The 20,270-nt window shown below is 47.1% G+C and overlaps 2 long non-coding RNA genes across 10 annotated transcripts in view; one reads left to right on the top strand and one right to left on the bottom strand.

Moving 5' to 3' along the window:
• Nucleotides 1-14,127, top strand: part of LOC110258160 (uncharacterized) — a 30,428-nt gene extending 16,301 nt beyond the window's left edge. For 6 of the 8 annotated variants that reach the window (XR_014840510.1, XR_002341004.2, XR_014840505.1 and 3 more), the window contains 2 exons: nucleotides 8,464-8,639; nucleotides 12,140-14,127. This is a non-coding gene — a long non-coding RNA (uncharacterized LOC110258160). Of the gene's footprint in view, nucleotides 1-3,167; nucleotides 3,405-8,463; nucleotides 8,640-12,139 lie in introns of all 8 variants that reach the window. The other 2 variants (XR_014840511.1, XR_014840508.1) reach the window with 1 other exon arrangement.
• Nucleotides 1,888-19,357, bottom strand: LOC146404493 (uncharacterized). 2 transcript variants are annotated; one of them, XR_014840512.1, is made up of 2 exons: nucleotides 18,958-19,357; nucleotides 1,888-3,783 (listed from the first exon to the last, which is right to left on the bottom strand). It is a non-coding gene; the product is annotated as an uncharacterized LOC146404493 (long non-coding RNA). The 2 variants fall into 2 exon arrangements; XR_014840513.1 differs by having other exon boundaries at nucleotides 19,004-19,357.
• Nucleotides 19,358-20,270: the final 913 nt, after the last annotated feature.

Here is a 20,270-nt window from a genome sequence, read left to right as displayed (position 1 = left end):
TACTATGAAGGAATTTAAGTTTTTGGTATGACTTTTCTTAGACATCCGTAGAGCTCCGATCCTAAATTTTTTTTTCTTTTTTTTTTTTGTCTTTTGTCTGTCTTTTGTTGTTGTTGTTGTTGCTATTTCTTGGGCCGCTCCCGAGGCATATGGAGGTTCCCAGGCTAGGGGTCAAATCGGAGCTGTAGCTGCCAGCCTACGCCAGAGCCACAGCAACGCAGGATCCGAGCCACATCTGCAACCTACACCACAGCTCACGGCAACGCCGGATCGTTAACCCACTGAGCAAGGGCAGGGACCGAACCTGCAACCTCATGGTTCCTAGTCGGATTCGTTGACCACTGCGCCACGACGGGAACTCCTGCTTTTCTTTTTTTCTTTTTCAGCCACACTGGCAGCATATGGATGGAATCCAAGCTGCATTTGGGACCTATGCCACAGCTGCAGCAATGCCAGATCCTTAATCCACTGCACTGGGTTGTGGATTGAACTGGTGCCTCCACAGAGACAGGCTGGATCATTAACCCACTGCGCCACAGTGGGATCGCCAATCCTAAACCTCTGTAAAAAGAATTTAAGTTAATTGCCAACCTTTCAAAAACAGGCATTTCATGAAAGTCTTTTTTAAATTAATGTATACTCGATTCACAATGTTGTGCCAATTTCTGCTGTTTAGCAAAGCGACTCAGTCGTACAAATATATGTATATGTATTTCCATCACAGTCTATCCCAGAAGACTGGATAGTTCTCTATGCTGTATAGTAAGACCTTACTGTTTATCTATTTTAAATGTAATAGTTCGTATCTACTAACCCCAAACTTCCAATCCATCCCACTCCCTCCCCATCCCCCTTGGCAACTACCCGTCTATTCTCTGTCTGTGAGTCTGTTTCTATTCTGTAGATAGGTTCATTTGTGCCATTTATATATATTTGGTCTTTTTGTGTTTTAGGGCCACACCGGTGGCATATGAAGGTTCCCAGGCAAGGGGTCAAATCGGATCTGTAGCCACTGGCCTATGCCAGAGCCACAGCAACATGGGGTCTCTACTGCACCTGTGACCTACACCACAGCTCAGGGCAATGCCAGATCCTTAACCTACAGACCGAGGCCAGGGATCGAACCCGCATCCTCATGGATGCTAGTCGGGTTCGTTAACCACTGAGCCATGGTGGGAACTCCTATTTGTGCCATTTTTTGGATTCCACATGTAAGTCATATCATATGGTATTTGTCCTTCTCTTTCTGACTTAGTAGGATAATCTCTAGTTGCACACATGAAAGTCTTGATTTCTGGTTTTGCTTGGAAATATCAGCTCTAGCTCCTACATGGCTGTATTAGAGCAGGCTACCTCGTTTGGAGGGGTCATGCCTTCACCAGCTCTGTCACCTTCCTGGTCCCTGCAATCAAGTTTTCCCCTCAAGTTTTGGTTGTGAATGTTTTTACAACCCTTTCCGCATGTCTTAGCCCTTCAAATTATGCAAAACTCTCCCAGAATCTTCCACTGTTTTCAATTTCTCTGACAGAGAAATTCAAGAGCCTTATTAATAATTCAGGTCAGTGGAGTTCCCATTGTGGCGCAGTGGTTAACGAATCCGACTAGGAGCCATGAGGTTGCGGGTTTGGTCCCTGCCCTTGCTCAGTGGGTTAAGGATCCGGCATTGCCGTGAGCTGTGGTGTAGGTTGCAGACGCGGCTCAGATCCCACATTGCTGCGGCTCTGGCGTAGGCCGGCAGCTACAGTTCCGATTGGACCCTTAGCCTGGGAACTTCCATATGCCGCGGGAACAGCCCAAGAAATAGCAAAAAGACAAAAAAAAAAAAAAACCAAAAAAACAAAAAACAAAAACAAAACCAGTAAAGTGGAAACTAAAGCCACAAGGAGATACTCATGCAGCCACTAAGTTTAATAATATCAGGTGTTGGTCGCAATGTGGAACAACCAAAAAAGACAAAAGACAAAAACAAAAATAATAATAATTCGGGTCAGAAAACATGCTCAGAGGAGTTTCTGCTGTGGCACAACAGGACTGCCCCAGTGGATTGATGGTGTCTCTGCATCTCCGGGATACAGGTTTGATCCTCAGCCTGGCATATTGGGTTAAGACTGGCGTTGCTGCAGCTGCAGCATAGATCACAACTGAGGCTCAGATCTGATCCCTGGCTTGGGAACTCCACATGCCATGGGGCAGGAAAAACAACAACAAACTGCTCGGAGAGGACAGCCTTCTTGGATGGTCAATGCAGACAACACAGCACCCATCAGAGGAAGTCAGCTGATCCTCCTTTTTTGCACAACCCCAGGGCTTCAGTCCTCCTCCTTGTGATCAGGTTCCCAATACACTGTCCACAGAAAAGAACAGCTCCCCCTTCATTTCTCTCATAGAAATTGTCGCTAGAACCTCTTCAGGCTTTTCCATGTGCTGCCCTATTTGCTTTCTCTACAGTTTTGCTACCCTAAGTTCCTATATATTTGGTTAACATTGTGTCAAAGTGATTATCTGTAATGAACATGCTACTGCTTTGCTAGGACATGACCTTGAACTCTCATTGTAGAAATACATGAAGGTGACAGTGGAGACCTTCCATAATCCCCCCAACCCAAGATAACTATGTTCAGAGTATTTTCCACTACAGATGAACAGGGAAAGGTATCACATGATAAAATATGCACATGAATATAATTCAAAGCCTGGCACATAAATAGTTCAATAGATTGTTGTTGAATTTATATACACTTTGAATATATGTGGTAGCTTAACATTTGTTGAATGAATGAATCTATACTTCTATATATAAATATAGGTTTACATGTAATTTTAACAAGGTGAATAATTTATACAGGCTGTTGTGTGACTTGCTCTTTTTACCTCCTAGTAAATCATGGCTATCTTTCATGTCAGCATATCAAGTCTACTTTATTAGTTCTGATGGCATTATATTACTTTTCCCAAGGAAATTCTATTTTATTGAATCTACTCCCTACTGATGGTCCTTGTTTATTTTTTACCTCAGTGAATTTTATTATACTTACAGTTGTACAACCATCATCAGAACCTAATTTTTAGAATATTTCCATCCCCAACCCCAAGTCTGCACCCCCACCCCCAGCCTGTCTCCTTTGGTAACCACAAGTTTAATTAATTTATTTTTTTTGTCTCTTTAGGGCCTCCCCCATGGCACATGGAAGTTACTAGGCTAGGGGTCGAATAGGAGCTGCAGCTGCCAGCCTATGCCACATCCACAGAATGGCAGATCTGAGCCACATCTGTGACCTACCCCACAGCTCACAGCAACGTCGGATCCCAGTCCACTGAGGAAGGCCAGGGATTGAACCCACATCCCCATCAAACGAGCTCCCCCTAAGTTTGTCGAAGTCTATGAATCCATTTCTATTCTGCAAGTAAGTTCACTGCATCCTTTTTTAAGATTCCACATAAGTGATAGCATGTGATGTTTGTGCCTCCCCATCTAAATTCACAACGCATGATAATTTCTAGGTCCATCCATGTTGCTACAAGTGCCATGATTTCATTTTTTAACAGCTGAATAATATTCCATTGTGTATATGTACCACATCTTCTTTATCCACTCATCCATCGGTGGATACTGAGATTGCTTCCATGTCTTGGCTATTGTATATAGTGCTGTGGTGAACACTGGGGTACACGTATTTTTTTGAGTCATGGTTTTCTTCAGATAGGTGCCTGGAGACAGCCCTTTAAATACACTTTTTCCAGAATGTATAGTCCCCTGGTCATCATGGGATATCTGATAGTCACCTAAAGGCAGATTACAACAATCAGCATCAGAAACAAGCTTAGAATATTAATAATTCAGTTAAACTTTACATTAATGTAACCTAGCAGCAAAGATCTACTTGGGAGATATGTTTACATGGTAACACTAACCTTGGAAAATAAAATTAGAATGTGAATCAAAACAATCTTTTTCTTTAAAATTACCCTCATTTTAACCAAATATAGCCAGGTTGGCATTGTAGAAAGTATACCCCAAATGGAAAACACGTTTTCTTTCTCTTTTTTTTCTTTTTTTTTTGGTTTTTAGGGCCGCACCCGTGGCATATGGAAGTTTCGAGGCTAGGGGTTGAATCGGAGCTGTAGCTGCTGGCCTATGCCACAGCCACAGCAACATGGGATCCAAACCACATCTGCAGCCTACACTGAAGCTCATAGTGAGGCCAGGGATCAAGCCCACATTCTCATGGATACTAGTCAGATTCGTTTCCTCTGCGCCACAAGGGGAACTCTGGAAAACACACTTTCTAATCAATTCTTTTTTTTTTTTTTTTTTTTGTCTTTTGTCTTTTTGTTGTTGTTGTTGTTGTTGTTATTGTTGCTATTTCTTGGGCCGCTCCCGCGCAGATGGAGGTTCCCAGGCTAGGGGTCCAATCGGAGCTGTACCCACCGGCCTACACCAGAGCCACAGCAACGCGGGATCCGAGCCGCGTCTGCAACCTACACCACAGCTTGCGGCAACGCCGGATCGTTAACCCACTGAGCAAGGGCAGGGACCGAACCCGCAACCTCATGGTTCTTAGTCAGATTCGTTAACCACTGCGCCACGACGGGAACTCCTCTAATCAATTCTTATTCATTACTTGTTTTTCCAAGGTTCTGGGAAGAAGCAAGTGGCCATCTCAGATTTCCCAGAGCCCCGACTGTTTAGTTCACAGCCATTGTTTCTGAATTTCTCTGATTTAGAAGCAGACTGTAGCCATGCTACGAGGGCATCAGGATGGAAAAAGTCTAACAGTGGGGGGTTAACTCTTTGTAGAAGCAGAGTTATCCACATGTGACAATCTTTAGAGATTTCATTGTTTTTACCTTTTATTTGATAATGTGTCCCCTGTCATTTAATCTGCCAAATAATCCTAGTTCAATACCTTTTCTGAGATGCTTCAGGGCCCTCCTGAAGCACCCCAAAGTTAGCTGGAGGTCAGAAGAAACTGAATTAAAATTTTAAGTTTTGGGGAGTTCCCATCATGGCTCAGTGGTTAACGAATCTGATTAGGAACCATGAGGTTGCAGGTTTGATCCCTGGCCTTGCTCAGTGGGTTAAGGATCCAGCGTTGCCATGAGCTGTTCTGTAGGTTGCAGATGCAGCTCAGATCCCACACTGCTGCACAGGCCTGCAGCTACAGCTCCAATTTAACCCCTAGCCTGGGAATATCCATATGCCATGGGAGTGGCCCTACAAAAAGGCAAAAAGACAAAAAAAAAAAAAAAAAAAGAAAAAAGAAAAAAAAGAAAAATATAAAGTTTAAAAACACCTGATAGGAGTTCCCATGGTGGAGCAGTAGTTAACGAGCCCGACTAGGAACCATGAGGTTGTGGGTTTGATCCCTGGCCTTGCTCAGTGGGTTAAGGATCCTGTGTTGCCATGAGCTGTGGTGTAGGTTGCAGACGCGGCTCAGATCTGGCATTGCTGTGGCTCTGGCGTAGGCCGGTGGCTACAGCTCTGATTAGACCCCTAGCCTGGGAATCTCCATATGCGTGGGAGCAGCCCCAGAAAAGGCAAAAAGACAAAAACAAACAAACAAAAAAACACTTGATCAAACTGATTGTAGATTATTGTTAAACAATCCTTATTCATTCAACCAAAGGAACAAAAGGTTTCAAAAACAAATACAAATTTCAAGTCAAAGAAATCCCATAATCTTTTATCAAAAGTAGCATTTTAAGAAAACCTTTTTCTTTTCTTTTTTTTTTTTTTTGTCTTTTTAGGGCCATGCCCCCAGCATGTGGAGGTTCCCAGGCTAGGGGTCAAATCGGAGCTGCAGCTGCTAGCCTACACCACAGCCACAGCAATGCTGGATCCGAGCTGCATCTGCGACCTACACCACAGCTCATGACAACGCCGGATCCATAACCCACTGATTGGGGCCAGGGATCAAATCCGAGTCCTCATGGATACTAGTCGGGTTCGTTAACCGCTGAGCCACAATGGGAACTCCAAGAAAACCTTTTAGCAGAGAGACCAAATCCAAATTCAAGTTTTGCACTAGCTTATTTTTCAATATTTACTCAATTAAACTTAATTCTAAACTTAGCCCTGACTGTGCACAAAATTCCTTTCCGTGTCCACTTCCCACAAAACCTTCCATCAATTTCTGTATCCACATTAGTCTGACTGCTAATTTTCCATTCAAGCTATAAGACAGACTTTCTTTTCCCTTAATAAAATGCAATTCTTTTTCTCATTCCTTCTTTACTGAAAACACACATCCTGCTTTTCTAAAGCAACCATGGACTGTGTGTTATAATTTTTACAAATAAAAGCTTTCTTAGAACATCTCAGGGTGGCACTGAAGATAGTAATCATCCTAAATGACTTTGATTTCTGTTTAGCAACTGGTCTCTCAGTAACTCATTTGACTTCTATTAAACCTGGGTACGATAAGTTATTATGTTTAATGCTGATGACTCTAAAGACATGGTGTCTAGATTAATTACATCAATAAACTTTAACACTAGATATTAATTTAATACTGACTATTCCCCAGTCCATGTGAACCTGAAATTAATTCTGGCCATTTACCTTACATATTTTGGGAATTCATGTAAGCCCTTCACTTCCTTTAAGGAAATTAAATAGAGCTCTTTAATGAATCAATTTTGGCAATGCCACACACACACACACACCTTATGAGCACACAAAACAGAGACCTCATAGTTCCTATTCTGAAGTTTCAGCCATGAACAAGGTACAACTGTGTAAAACCCATCAGTTACAAAGGAGATGGGATTCAAATTGGGTTTCTGGAAGATGGAACTAATTAAGGTGACCTCTCTAGATGGCTAAACATCCTTTTACTAACATTTATGAAAGGACAAGTTCTCTGTTTGCCTCTGAGAGTTCAACCTCCAACCTGTACCCCTTTTCCTAAAGTTTGCATTTCAAAAGATGGTGAAGATAAGGATTCCAGATGACCAGGTAGAATATTTGCACCTCAAAGGCACTGGCAGGGAGTTCCCTGATGGCTCAGGGGGTTAAGGATCTGATGTTGTCATTGCTGTGGTGCAGGCTCAATCCCTGGCCAGGGAACTTCTGCTTGCTATACGTGCAGCAGAAAAAAAATATATTAAAAAAGCAAAGCAAAGCACAGGAAGATATCTCCTGGGATGACTTTGTTTCTTTAAGGCCAGAAAATAATATCCCTTAACATTTAGAAGTGTCTTCCCTGAGACATTAAAGGCCCTATCAAGTGAGACCAGGAATGGAATTCGAGGGCCCTGTTCTAATTTTTGTAGTTTTGTCTGTCAGGGAAAGCCTGGCTTATAAAATGGATTGCAAGGATGGCATGTATGTCACTGGTACTGGGGTTCAGATTAGTGTGGAGCAGACACGGGGAAAGGGACATGCACCCTGAGAGTGCCTAGGTCTCCATTAGCAACTTCCCTCAGGGGAGCACACTGGGTTGACAGGGGCATGTGGACGGGTCTTTAATTTTTTTTTTTTTTTTGGTCTTTTTGCCATTTCTTGGGCCGCTCCCACGGCATATGGAGGTTCCCAGGCTAGGGGTCTAATCGGAGCCGTAGCCACCAGTCTACACCAGGGCCACAGCAACGTGGGATCCGAGCCGCATCTGCGACCTACACCACAGCTCACGGCAACGCCAGATCCCCAACCCACTGAGCAAGGGCAGGAACCAAACCCACAACCTCATGGTTCCCAGTCGGATTTGTTAACCACTGCGCCAGGACGGGAACTCCTAAATTTATTTGAATGTGAGAGTGATGCTGGGCTCTAGACGGGGTGGAGGTATCCCATACCTTGGGCAAAACAATGCAGGCAGGTTAGAGGCAGCTTATCAGGTTCTGGATGAGTAAGAAAGAGGTGGAGGGTCAGCCACAGAGATGGAGTGAGAAGGGTAAGGGAGGCTCTGAATTTAGAGAATATCTCTGCTGAGAATCGGGGTTGGGCACCTGGGTCGTTGCAGGAAAGAAATGGCTGAAGGGTGTTCCTGATGAGGTGCCATGTAGAGGGGGTGTTAAGGGTTTGGAGATCAGGCCGTCAACCCTCCACAATGGAGACTTGAGAGGGGTGCATGGAGCCTGTCAATTCGGGCTGTGCCGAGTTAAGTGGCCCCCGTGTCAATACCTGCCCCAGCAGAGTTTACCCTGGGCTCTGATGGAGCGATAGGTGTGGGGGTGTGGGGCCCCTGGGGTGGGGGCACCCCCATTAATGTGGCTCAGCAGGTTGCGGTTCAATGTTTCCAGTCTCTCTGTAGGGAGGGAATTGGCCCTCCCCTGAGGCGGTGGTCCCAGTGGACCAGGCAGTGGCCTCTCTTGCCACACTGTGGACAAGGGCCTGGGGGCACCTTGGGGTGGTTGTTTTTGTGAGGGAGCCTATAGTTTTGGGAGCCTCCGTTAAGTGAGGAAAAAAAGAGGGCAGGGTTTTTGTCTGAGACTTGACTAATTTCCTCTACTTTTTCACAGTCACCAGCTGTGAAATCTACCTGATAGTCCCAGAGTGGATCCCGTCTAGGGACAGCTACTGCTCCAACTGGCTGGTGGTTATCTTGCTGGTGGAGGTAGTCAGCGTGGGCCTGAGCTGCTATCCAGACCCTTTTCCTGGAGGGAGAGGGTGGAGGATAACAGAGATGTCCTGCCAGGTAAGGTCACAGGACTGAGCGAGATACTGGAATTCCTTGATGTAGGCGGAGGGGTCAGAGGAAAAGGAGCCTAATCGTTCTCCATTTCAGAGACAGCAGACGAAGAGAAAGGGACACGGACCCGGATAATCCAACCTGCTCCTGCAACGTCCCATAAAGAGCCTAACGGAGCTGGTTGGAGGTGTCTTTGGAGGCAGGAGGATGGGTCTGGGACCGTGTAGGAGGAGGGGAGAGAGGGGTCAGGGTCTGGATCAGGAGGAGCAGAGGAGAGGGCGATTGTGAGCGGGTAGGAGAGCTGAAGGCTCAGAGAGGGTTACACGGGGGACGGGGAGGGGCTGCAGGATCCGAGGAGGAGACAGCACACGCAGAGGGATTTGGTTGTGAATCTTCAGCCGGAAGGAGGAGGGTGTGAACAGCTAAGCCAGATAAGCAGAGGGCGACCTGGGAACAGAGACTACAAAAGGCCTGAATGTAGGGACCTTCAGACCACTTGCTATTATGGCGACAAAAGGTATTGAGGTCCTGCAAGATAGTAAGCTCAAAAGTGCCATTTTCATGCTACTGGGAGTTGTTATTTAATGTACATTGTGTCCAGGCAGCATCACAAAGAATGTAAGATGCTGGGACCCAATGTCTCCTGTGAGTCTGAGGGTATCTGAATTTGCTAAGAGGCATCAAGAGGCATGTCCCTGGAGGCGGGGAGGCAGGGGTCCCCATGATGAGAAGGAAAGAGAGGACTAAGCGGGGATGGAGGGAAAGGAGGGAGTCTGCATCTGGGAGGGCCACTACTCAGGCTCTGCGCCCCCAAGGTCTGGGGAGGGGAGCTGAGAAGAGAGCGGGGTTGCGCTCCGATGTGGGGGTCCCCAGATCAGGGGAACCGGGACCCAGTGGCTGTGCCGACAGAAGGCCTGGGAAAGGTGGCAGTCCCTCACCTGAGAAATAAAAGGCCCGTGTCAAATGCCGAGTCGGTCATGGAAAGTCTGGGCTCCAGGGTTTTGGTGGGAAGAGCCTAAGTCAGGGACCCAAATCGGGGAGGGATCCGGAGGTGAGCCCAGAACCTGCTGCTTTCCAGGTTGCAAACCCGGGGGTTTGGGGCGATGCTGAGCAGCTTCCTGTCCCCTCACCACTCCCTCACAGGTTTTGGCACCAAATGGTGCTGAGGGGGAACACGCAAGGCCAAGTCGGCAGAGCAAGAGAAAGTTATTAAGGCATCTGAAACGGAGGGGCTGAGCTCAACATGGTGCCAGCAGCGACTGAGAGGAGACGTTAGGTTTATAAAGGATCTCTGGCCGGAATCTGTGGTGGGAATTTATGGCAAGAAGAGTGAAAAAGAAGGCGAGAAAGACCACAATGCAGGGGAGGGGGAGAGGATCGAGTCCTATGACCTAGCAATGGTTGCACCAGGAATTGAGCTACAGAGGGCACTTCATCTTTGCAGGTGATTCATCTATGCAGGCAGTTGGTTTCTGCAGGCCACTGTTTCTCACTGCCCAACTCGAACTGCCATATGCTGGGGGGCGGGGGGAGTTCGGTCACCATCCCCCCTGGGAACCTATCAAATACCTTGCACAAGGATACAGAGTTTGGACCCAGCAAGTGTCTGTGCATGGGTGAATCAACCAAAGGCAGGGGGACAAAAGGCGCCCTCCTAATGCTCTTCTCTGGGACCCTCATATCAGGAGACCGACCACCCCCTGAGCCTTGCCCCTGTGGTAAGCAAACCAACCTCTGAACCAGACACATCCACTCATTGTAAACAAATTGCATCTTGTGGACTTTCTCCTTCTAGCCATTCATAATTCTCCCCTCTATCCACCCCACAGAACCTCCCTGTGGGGCTATTCACAAGGTCCTTATTCTGCAAAGAGAATACTTCATGGCAAGATACCACCTAGAACTCTGCAAACTGATAGTACACACTCCAGGCAAGCCATTCACACAGATAACTTCATTCATTAGAGTGTGCTTTTGAGCCTCTGTGGGGGGGTTTTATTTTTTATTTTTTTTCTTGTTTTAATTCAAGTTTAGTTGGTTTACAGTGTTGTGCCAATTTCTGCTGTACAGCAAAGTGACCCAGTCATATATATATATATATTCTTTTTCTCAGATTATCTTTCATCATATTCTATCCCAAGAGATTGGACACAGATCCCTGTGCTGTGCAGTAGGACCTCATTGCTTATCCACTCTAAATGGAATAGTTTGCATCTACAAACTCCAGACTCCACATCAAGTCTTTGTTTTGACCCAAATACATCCAGAAGCCAGACTGAGATGCCCACCAAGAGTCTGCTTCTGCCCAATAACAATTCTAGGCTCTGTCCTGCCTCCATTTTTCCTTCCTAGTCCTTTACCATCATTTAAGTGGGGGAAAAAATACAAATAAATCTAAGAAATTAACACCAGTAAAAGAACAGGTGCCCCGATAAAAACACTTTTGACTTTAAGTGTGTAACTGCCACACCCTTAACACCTGGGGTAATAGTCGCAGCATCTCACCATACAGATTTTCACACAGAGTCAACTGTCAAGGCCAGAATTCTAGTACCAGGATGAATCACACCATTTACTCTCTCCAAACCTCGCTTTCCCATAGCTGGGCCCACACCACCAGTGCGATCTAGTGCGAACTGGATGGACATTAGTTCAACCATATTTGTTAAAGCCTCAGACCCTTGGGACAATATGGGTCCAAACCGCCAAAACTCATCCGCCGGATGAGACACCCGAGTAGGACGCAGTGGGGGAGGAGGGCCGAGGCGGAGAACTGGGAAGGAGCTTCGGGATGATGGAAACAGCCACAGTCTCTATCAGGGTCACACTTATGCGCAGGTGTAGACCGTTGTCAAAATGCACAGATTGTGCTCTTTAGAGGGATGAGGGCCACAACGCGCATTTTACCTCAATTTAGAAAAAAAAAATTGTGCATGAGGCTCACAAGCTGTGGGAACAGTACACAAGCTGTGTGATACCATTTAGTGAAAACGTGAAAGGCAATGTGTGTCGGATTAACATATTCATGGTACTCTATGTAAAATAGACAACCGACATGGACCTACCCACACAGCACAGGGAACAGTACTCAGTGTTTTGGAATAACCTGTAAGAAAAATAATCTGAAAAAGAGTATTTATAGATAACTGAATCACTGTTCCATACATCTGAAACTAAAACAACATTTGTAATTAATTTTTTCTAAAAAAATCAAAAATTAAAAAAAGCAAAGGCAGGGTGTAGTTTCTACAAACACTCAGAGATGGCACCTTCAGTGTGGCCGTGATGGTGGCCTTGGAATCTGAGTGGCACTGGGAAAATCACCCGGGGGGTGAGGGGTGCTGGAAAGGTGTGGGGAAGAGCCCACTGGGGGGCGGGGGGCAAGGGTGGGAACAGGTCACCAGAGACAGAACTTTTGTTAGGTCCCAGGCTAGGCCTGGGCAGTGCCAAGCAGGCCTTCCTGGCTCACATTGCCTAGAAACCCCTCATTGTGTTTGGATTCTTAGCCTCGAGCTGGCAGCAGTGTGGGGACATCTTGTGACACTGACTGTATCAGATGCTTCGCATGGAGCAGACCAGGTCAGTTCTGTGACCCACAGCGATGGCTTCAGCAGGTCCCTGGGGCAGGTGGGTAGTAGTGTGGCCTCTCTCACAGGCCACATCTCTAATGTTGCAAAAGCTGTGCTGAGGAAGGGAGAAGACCAGGGACCTGAAGATGTACCTGAATCCAAGACAAAGGAAGCTGAAGACCCTCAGTCCATCTTCAAATTAGGGAATGAGACACTGAAAATTTCAATTAGGAAACAGAGTGATACCGTACGACACAAGAAATAGTTCCTCCACAGAGACCATCATTGCAAGAACTACTGGAACAGCCACAAGCAGGGTCTGATGCTGACAATGAAGTCATGAGACTGAGCAGCTTAAATCTGAACAATGATCTTATTGAAGAGAAGCTGAAACTTCAAAAATGACTCCAAGGTTTAGAGGAAGAAAACGCATTATTAAGTCAAGACAAGGAAGAACGTCAACTATCACTGTCAAATTGAGCAATGATTATAGAGTCATTAAAATACAGCTATAAGAGAGAGACATGAATCCAGATTCAAAAGTTCACTTAAGATGTGACCTGGAGGGAGTTACTGTTGTAGCTCAGCAGGTTACAAACCTGACTAGTATCTGTGAAAATGTGGCTCTGATCCCTGCCCTTGCTCAGTGGGTTATATATCCCACATCCCCATGAGCTGTGGTGTAGGTCTCAGACATGGCTTGGATCCTGAGTTGCTGTCACTTGGCCTGGGGGTGTTGAAGTGGACATGTGTAAACTAAAAGAGAATATTGAAAAGCTAGTAGAAACACACAGGGGAGAGAAAACTGAAAATCAATCATTAGAGGAAACCAATACACAGCTTCCTATGATGCAGAGAGAGAAAGAACTGGAGAATGTCACAATCAAGGAGAAGGCTCCTGCTTTGGAGCATCTGCCGAAAGAGAAAGAGCAAAGCAACACAGAGGAATTAAGTCAGCTTTTAAATGCCCTGACATCCATACAAGAGAAGACAGGCCTGTGTCAACAGGAGAGAAATGAAGTGATGTTGGCATTGAAACAGAAAGAAATGGAAAACTGGGCCCTCCAGAGCCAGGTCCAACATTGACATGACAAAGAATTATGTTTAAAGGAGGAGCTGGAGAGGTTGTGTAATCTCTGCAGCGCTGGCTTTCCAATCTGAAGAGTCCTATAAATGCCAAGCTTTGGTTGCAGAAGGTAGAGCAGCTAAACTAAGAATGAAAGCCACCAGCTTGGAGGACAAGCTCCTTCTGTCCTCCAGGGCCATGGAAAATGCCAGCCATCAAGCAAGACTGCAGATAGAGTCACTGAAGGAGTAACTGAAAGTCATCACCAAGCCAAGAGAGGACACGTCTCTGCAGCTTTCACTGTCCCACCTCCTCCCCTGTGAAACAGAATTTTTTATAAAGAAAGGTAGCACTGACCCCAGGGAGCTAGCCTGGTACTGTGAGCCAGGCTTCATGCTATCAGAGGCTGCCTGGCACTGACAGAGGCCACACTGTCCTGCTCTTGCAATCTTGCAGGACAGCCTGGACGAAGCACACTACGATAGCGATAAAGTGGGACAAAACAGGACCACTTCGTAATTTCCCCTAAACAGCTGAAAACAAGGTCATCATGCCAGACACAGAATATTAAACATTCCTCTCTGATGGCTATGAGCGACTGTGGCTTCCTTATGAATGATGGCATGCATGACTCAGGTCACACCTTCCTCTAGGAACTATGGAGCTATCCAATCAGGGAGTGTCCCTCCTCCTGTCAGCACCCAATCCAGAGCCCACCCCTGCCTCCTCGAACCCGCCCCCAAATCATCCCACCAAAGCCCAAATCCTGGACGTTCTAACATCCTTTACCGAGAGGCTCCAAAGTCCCCCATGAGGCGAGTTCTTCTCCATTAAAATAGGTAATTAACACCTTTAAAAACAAGTGCATTTCTTGTGGTCTTTGCTGGAGGACACTGACAGCTCAGACAGCAGAAAGAAGGGTGAAGGTTCTTGGAGGGGAGTTAATGGAGTGCCGATCTGAAGGCTTTCATTTCTGCAGGTTATGTAATACCCAGACCATTACCCCTGCGATCTTGAAGATGAAGGGAGGGTGGACTCACTCAGAAGTTTGAGGAAATGGAGTTCCCGACGTGGCTCAGTGGTTAAAAAAAACCCCACTAGTATCCATGAGGATGCAGGTTTGATCCCTGGCCTCGCTCAGTGGGTTAAGGATCCGGCATTGCCGTGAGCTGTGGTGTAGGTCAAAGACATGGCTCAGATCCTGTGTTGCTGCGGGTTGTGGTGTAGGCTGGCAGCTACAGCTCCAATTCGACCCCTAGCCTTTGAAACTCCATATGGCACAGGTGCAGCCCTAAAAAGTCCAAAAAAATAAAAAAGAAGTTTGAGGAAAGTAGAAAACATTCTCCAGGAAAAGTCTCCTGGAGAAGGGGAGAGTGAGTTGACCAGAGGGTTATACTGGAAGGAGCTGGCCCTGAAAGTGTCCATTGTGGCTGGCTGACCAATTCAGGGTAGTGCTGAGCTGCCCTGCTGTGCCATTGCCACCACCAGCATTCAGGGTGACAATGGATAGTTCGGTTCAACCAGGGTTTGGGGCTTTACCAGGAGGAGGGGCAAGGGACCTAAGGGCAGGGTCAAGAGAATTACTGAAGGATGGACTAGGAACTCCAAGCTCAGCTGAGAGGTAACAGCTGAGAGGAAGCATCTACAGGCTGGAGAAAACCAAGGAGGTCCTGAGGAGAGGGATACTGAGGGCAGAGCAGAGAGAACAGATGAAGCAAGCTGGTAAGGAGAGACTGGGGTTGGAGGGCCCTGCACTGCACTCACTTGTGAGGTGGGGGGGGTGCAGCTTCAGGCTGGAAATCCAGGGTGTCATGGATGGAATGGTGACAGAGGTGAATGAGAAGAGCTGACCAAGCAAAGGAGTGTCCCGTGTGTAGGCTGGGTTCTCACACACTAGGAAGCCCACAGCATGATGGCAAGAACTGAGCCAGAGAGGAAGGCCTGAGGGCCAGGAGCCCAAGTCTTCAATGAATGAGACGAACGACCAGCAGCAGGCAGAAAACAGGAACACGGGGCAGAGGATGCTGGGGACATGGGTCTCAGAGAAATGGGGTGAGGGACCAAAGAGCACTGAGGGCACCACCTGGGACCCTGCTGATCCTGAGATGCCCAGGGTATGAGAAAGCAGAGGCATGACCCGAGCGGGCATCAAGAGAAGGAGATCCGGGGAAGGGCAGGGGTCAAGGCAAAGAGCAGGAGGGAAAGGCTAAGGAGAGGCTGAGCCAACAGAAGCGGCTGGTGACCAAGGACGGGTCATTTCAGAGGACACAGGGGAGGCGGCAGGGGTGGGGTGGGCACAGTCAAGGGGAAACAAAAAGAGTGGGAAGCTGACTTAGGGGCACAGCATCTTGGGGAAGATATAGAGAGAAGGAGTGGGCAGAGGGGGAGTGACCTACCATGGCACGTGCTCTATAGAGACCTGCTCAATCTACTGGAATTAGCACACAGAAACCTAGTACCTCCAATCAGGAGAGTTCCAACCATTGGACTGTAGGAGGGATGACGGAGATGATGGTGATGACAACTTGGTGACAGTGGGGGTGGGGATGATAACAACGACCAATTCTGAACACCTACTATGTGCCAAGCACTGTTGGAATTGCTCCACATTTAATCTCACAACTACTGTCTGGGACAGATAAGGGCACATATCTTTCTCAGAAAGGCTCTTTCCCAAATGAGGGAGCCAATTAATGCAGAAATAACAGAACTAACTCAGGAGCTAACTGGCTTTTTAAACCTGATTGTAGCAATCTTACACAGCTGAAACTCAGGGTGGCAGGAACCAGCCTGACTCGCAGCTATTTCAGTAACGTCACACAAATGATATTCAGGCTGCAGGAAAATCAAAACCAGCAACAAGAGGAGTTCCCGCTGTGGTGCAGTGGGATCAGCGACATCTCTACAGTTCTAGGAGGCAGGTTTAATCCCCAACCCCACACACAGTGTGTTAAAGGAACTGGTGTTACTGAAGCTGGGGTCACAACTATCAGATCTGATCCTAGGCTCAGGAACTCCATGTGTGCCACAGGGCAACCAAAAATAATTAACTAATTATCTTAAAAAACTAGCAATAAGAATTTATTGAGGAGTTCCCGTCGTGGCGCAGTGGTTAACGAATCCGACTAGGAACCATGAGGTTGCGGGGTCGGTCCCTGCCCTTGCTCAGTGGGTTAACGATCCGGCGTTGCCGTGAGCTGTGGTGTAGGTTGCAGACGCGGCTCGGATCCCGCGTTGCTGTGGCTCTGGTGTAGGCCGGTGGCTACAGCCTCCGATTCGACCCCTAGCCTGGGAACCTCCATATGCCTCGGGAGCGGCCCAAGAAATAGCAACAACAACAACAACAACAACAACAACAACAACAAAAAAAAAAAAAGACAAAAAGATTAAAAAAAAAAAAAAAAGAATTTATTGAAGTCTTCCCTTAGTGCCAGATCCTGTGCTAACCTTTGCATGGATTATCTCATTTGATACGCACATGCAAAGGGTAGGTTACCATTATTATCTCTGCTTTGTTTTATTTTATTTTATGTTATGTTATTTTGTCCACACCTGTGGTATGCAGACATTCCCAGGCTGGGGCTCAAACCTGCGCCACAGCAGTGACAACTCCAGATCCTTAACAGCTAGGCCACCAGGGAACCCCCATCATAGCCATTTTAGAGATGTAGAAACAGAGGCAGAAAGAGAATTAACACGCCTACTGTTCTGCAAGGAATCCTTCGCTAACAGGATGACTCTGGGACGAGACTCAAGGGTTTAATGTGTTACCATGAAGATGCAGAAGTACCACAGAACTCGACAGTCACTGGGCCCTGGAAAACGGCTGAAGTCATTAACTTAAGGATTCTCACCACCTCTTTGCATGTTTTGTTTAGATAAGAGAAAACCCAGTGCAAACAAAGCTTGGATGAAATGCATCCAGGTGGCAAACGTGTCCGGTTTTGATGGCCCCAGAACCTATTTCAGAAGATTCTCAGTGGATCTAGAGGAGGCCCTGAGCATCTGCGTTTCTTTTCAAAGTCCCACAGGCTATGCTGATGGGCAGTTAGGCTGAGAACCAGATTCTCCGCAGTTCCGAACCCAAACTTCCCTTCAATGTTTAGAAGTCCGAGGACACATGTGCATTGGAAACAGAGGCAGAGAAGAGCTGAAGTTATAAAAACTATCCAACAGAGAGTCCAGGAAAGGCAGGCCCTCGTTATGCTATTTCTCTGTACTTTTGAGTCTGAATTATTTTATACCTAACTTGCTCTTTTTTAAAGTAAGCAACATAGCCAAAAATGTTACCAACAATTTTTTTTTCTTTCTTTCTTGGCCCAGTCAGCAGCATGTGGGAACTCTCAAGCCAGGGATCAAACCCGTGACACAGCAGTGACTCGGACCACTGCAGTGACAATGCCATAGTCTTAACCCACTGCACCACCAGGGAACTCTACCAACAAATAATATTAAATAAACCAATATTACCAAGAAAAACGGCAGTCCCATGTGGCCCCAGCTTCCAGGAAATTCATTCAGTTGCTCTAACAGTTCACACACCTTCCAGTCCACACACCTTCCTTGCTCTGCCAGCACACCCTCCTACATCCTTATTTTTTTTCACTCTCCTTTCTTTTCTTTCTTCCCTCATTTCTTTTTTTTTTTTTTTTTGTCCTTTTGCCATTTCTTGGGCCGCTCCCTCGGCACATGGAGGTTCCCAGGCTAGGGGTCCAATCAGAGCTGTAGCCGCCAGCCTACGCCAGAGGCGCAGCAACGCAGGATCCCAGCAGTGTCTGCAACTTACACCACAGCTCACGGCAACGCCGGATCGTTAACCCACTGAGCAAGGCCAGGGATTGAACCCACAACCTCATGATTCCTAGTCGGATTCGTTAACCACTGAGCCACGACGGGAACTCCCCATCATTTCTTTCTTTACGTCTTCTCTTCTCAGCTCAAACATTATCCTCTGAATTACAAATTTGAAGAGCTCGCTGTTTTTCTCAGCACTCGCCACAAAACTGTAACTATGTTACCTCCTGGGTAATTACGTGCTTCCTGTTTTCCAACTGGAGTGAGTTCAGACACCACCTCAAACCTGCTCCTTATGGGTCCTCCACAAAACACCACCAACTCACCAAAAGGAAGGGCCTGGAACTAATTAAACTCTGAATTGTTGTTGAATGACTGAATGAGTGGAGAGCAGTCAAGCTTCATGCTTTCTTTTTCATGCTTTCAGGTCCATGACACCCCCCCCCCCCCGCTCACCACGTACCCCCTGCACCCCGCCCCCAGCCTTCACTACACTCCTGATTGCTGATTGTAGACTCCCTCAGCAAAGCCAAGAGCTCTGAAGAATACAGGCTCTGCACGCAAACATGTGGCCCTGGACAGATCATTTCCCCCCTTAACTAGCCTGAGTTTCAGGAGCAGGAGGGGATCAGGACAAGTCCCAGAGGAATGTTAACTTATAAAACAGAAAGCACCTGCGCTTCTCCTCCTAACACATCAAGGCTGCAGTTACTACTTGTTTCGAATATGTTTCCAGACCAAGTCCACGTCTACCTTGTTCAGTGCCTTAGCTCAGTCAAACATCCCCAGGCTTGTACTGTGCCAGGCACACAACCAAAATTAGATATTATTAGTTAAGTACATGAGTCCCTGCTCCGAGCAGGGGTTCACAGATGTCCCACAAGTTAAGGGGTACCTTTTGGCGTAAAAGCGCATTCCTCAGACACAGGCCCGCCTCTCACCTAGGCCCCAGCACCCAGGGGAAGCCGACCCCTAACCCCGCGCCGGGCAGGTACCGCTTGCACAGAGAAGCATCTTCCCAAGTGCCGCGCACGCCCTCGTCGTCCGCGTCCGGAGGAGAGGAAGAACCGGTGGTGAAAGACGGCCTCCTCAGGCTAGTGGCCATGGGCGTGGAGGCTGCGGAGGGCTGCGTCCACCGGGGACGTGGAAAAGGGGTCGACCGGAGGCTGGGTGAAGGAGCGAGGCCTGGAGAAGGGACGCAAGAGGAGCACGGCTGCAACCGGCCCAGCTGGCGCGGCTCAGTGACACCGTCCACCGCAGCTGCCCAGCTCCTTGGACAATTTCCCCGCCCCCTTAGCCCGCGGAGAGGCCCATTGGAGGACGTCTTTGGCCCCGCCCACACACTTTGGCCCCACCTCACTCTGGAGGTGAGGGGAGGGAGGGACCCGAAATTGACGCCAGGGGGGCACCACGTAAGCCTTTCTGGGAATTGTAGTCCTAGCGCTTTGGGAAGCCACCAGGTTTCTCATTGCAGGTTATGAACTTTTAGAACTGTAATTAACTCAGGGTGGAGAAACTGGCAGGATCCTCAGCATTGGGGCGAAGGGCAGAGAAGCCAGCCGGAAAAACAAGGGCAGTGATAGAGTCAGTAGGAGCTGCCTCATTCAGCAGTTGAATGTGTATTTACTGAGTGCTGACTCTGGCAGGAACTGGGGGAAGAGCTTTGCACACAAAGTCATCTTTGAAATGTTGTGAAGGCCTGTGTGGAAAAGGGATACCGTGAAAACTATGTAGCAGTGAAAAGAAGCCAATTAGAGCTACCACTTCAAAGCGTCAGTAGTTGAATTTCAAATCATAATACTCAGTGAAAAAAAGAGATAACATTTTTGCAAAGTTCAATCAAAGCAGAAACAGTGTTATTTAGAAAAACACATATAGATGGTAAAATAATATATGGCATAGTAAAGGACCAAGGGGGAAATCAGAAATTAGGCTATCTGTGCCATTTAGGGAGTGGAGAAGGTAGGACACTGGAGGGAAAGAGAATGGGGAAGATGTACATAGACACTTCAATAATTTCTCAAGTTGAGGTGAGTTCATGTGTGTCTCACTATTATGCATTTTTAAGATGTTCATCACATAGACTTTATACTAGACTTACTATAAAGAATCTTCTAAATAAAATGCTTAAATCTGTTTGCATACTCCCTTTCATTATCTGTCAGAAGCAGGGAATGGATGTACTCAAACTTTAAGAACCAAGGGTTA

Source organism: Sus scrofa, chromosome 3 (assembly GCF_054392235.1).
Source record: "Sus scrofa isolate SSC_HxYL_T2T_F1_AM1 chromosome 3, Sscrofa_HxYL_maternal_Yorkshire_Landrace_v2.0, whole genome shotgun sequence".
Classification (NCBI taxonomy): domain Eukaryota; kingdom Metazoa; phylum Chordata; class Mammalia; order Artiodactyla; family Suidae; genus Sus; species Sus scrofa.
The sequence above is the reverse complement of the archived record's forward strand: the minus strand, read 5'-3'. Positions and strand labels throughout refer to the sequence as shown.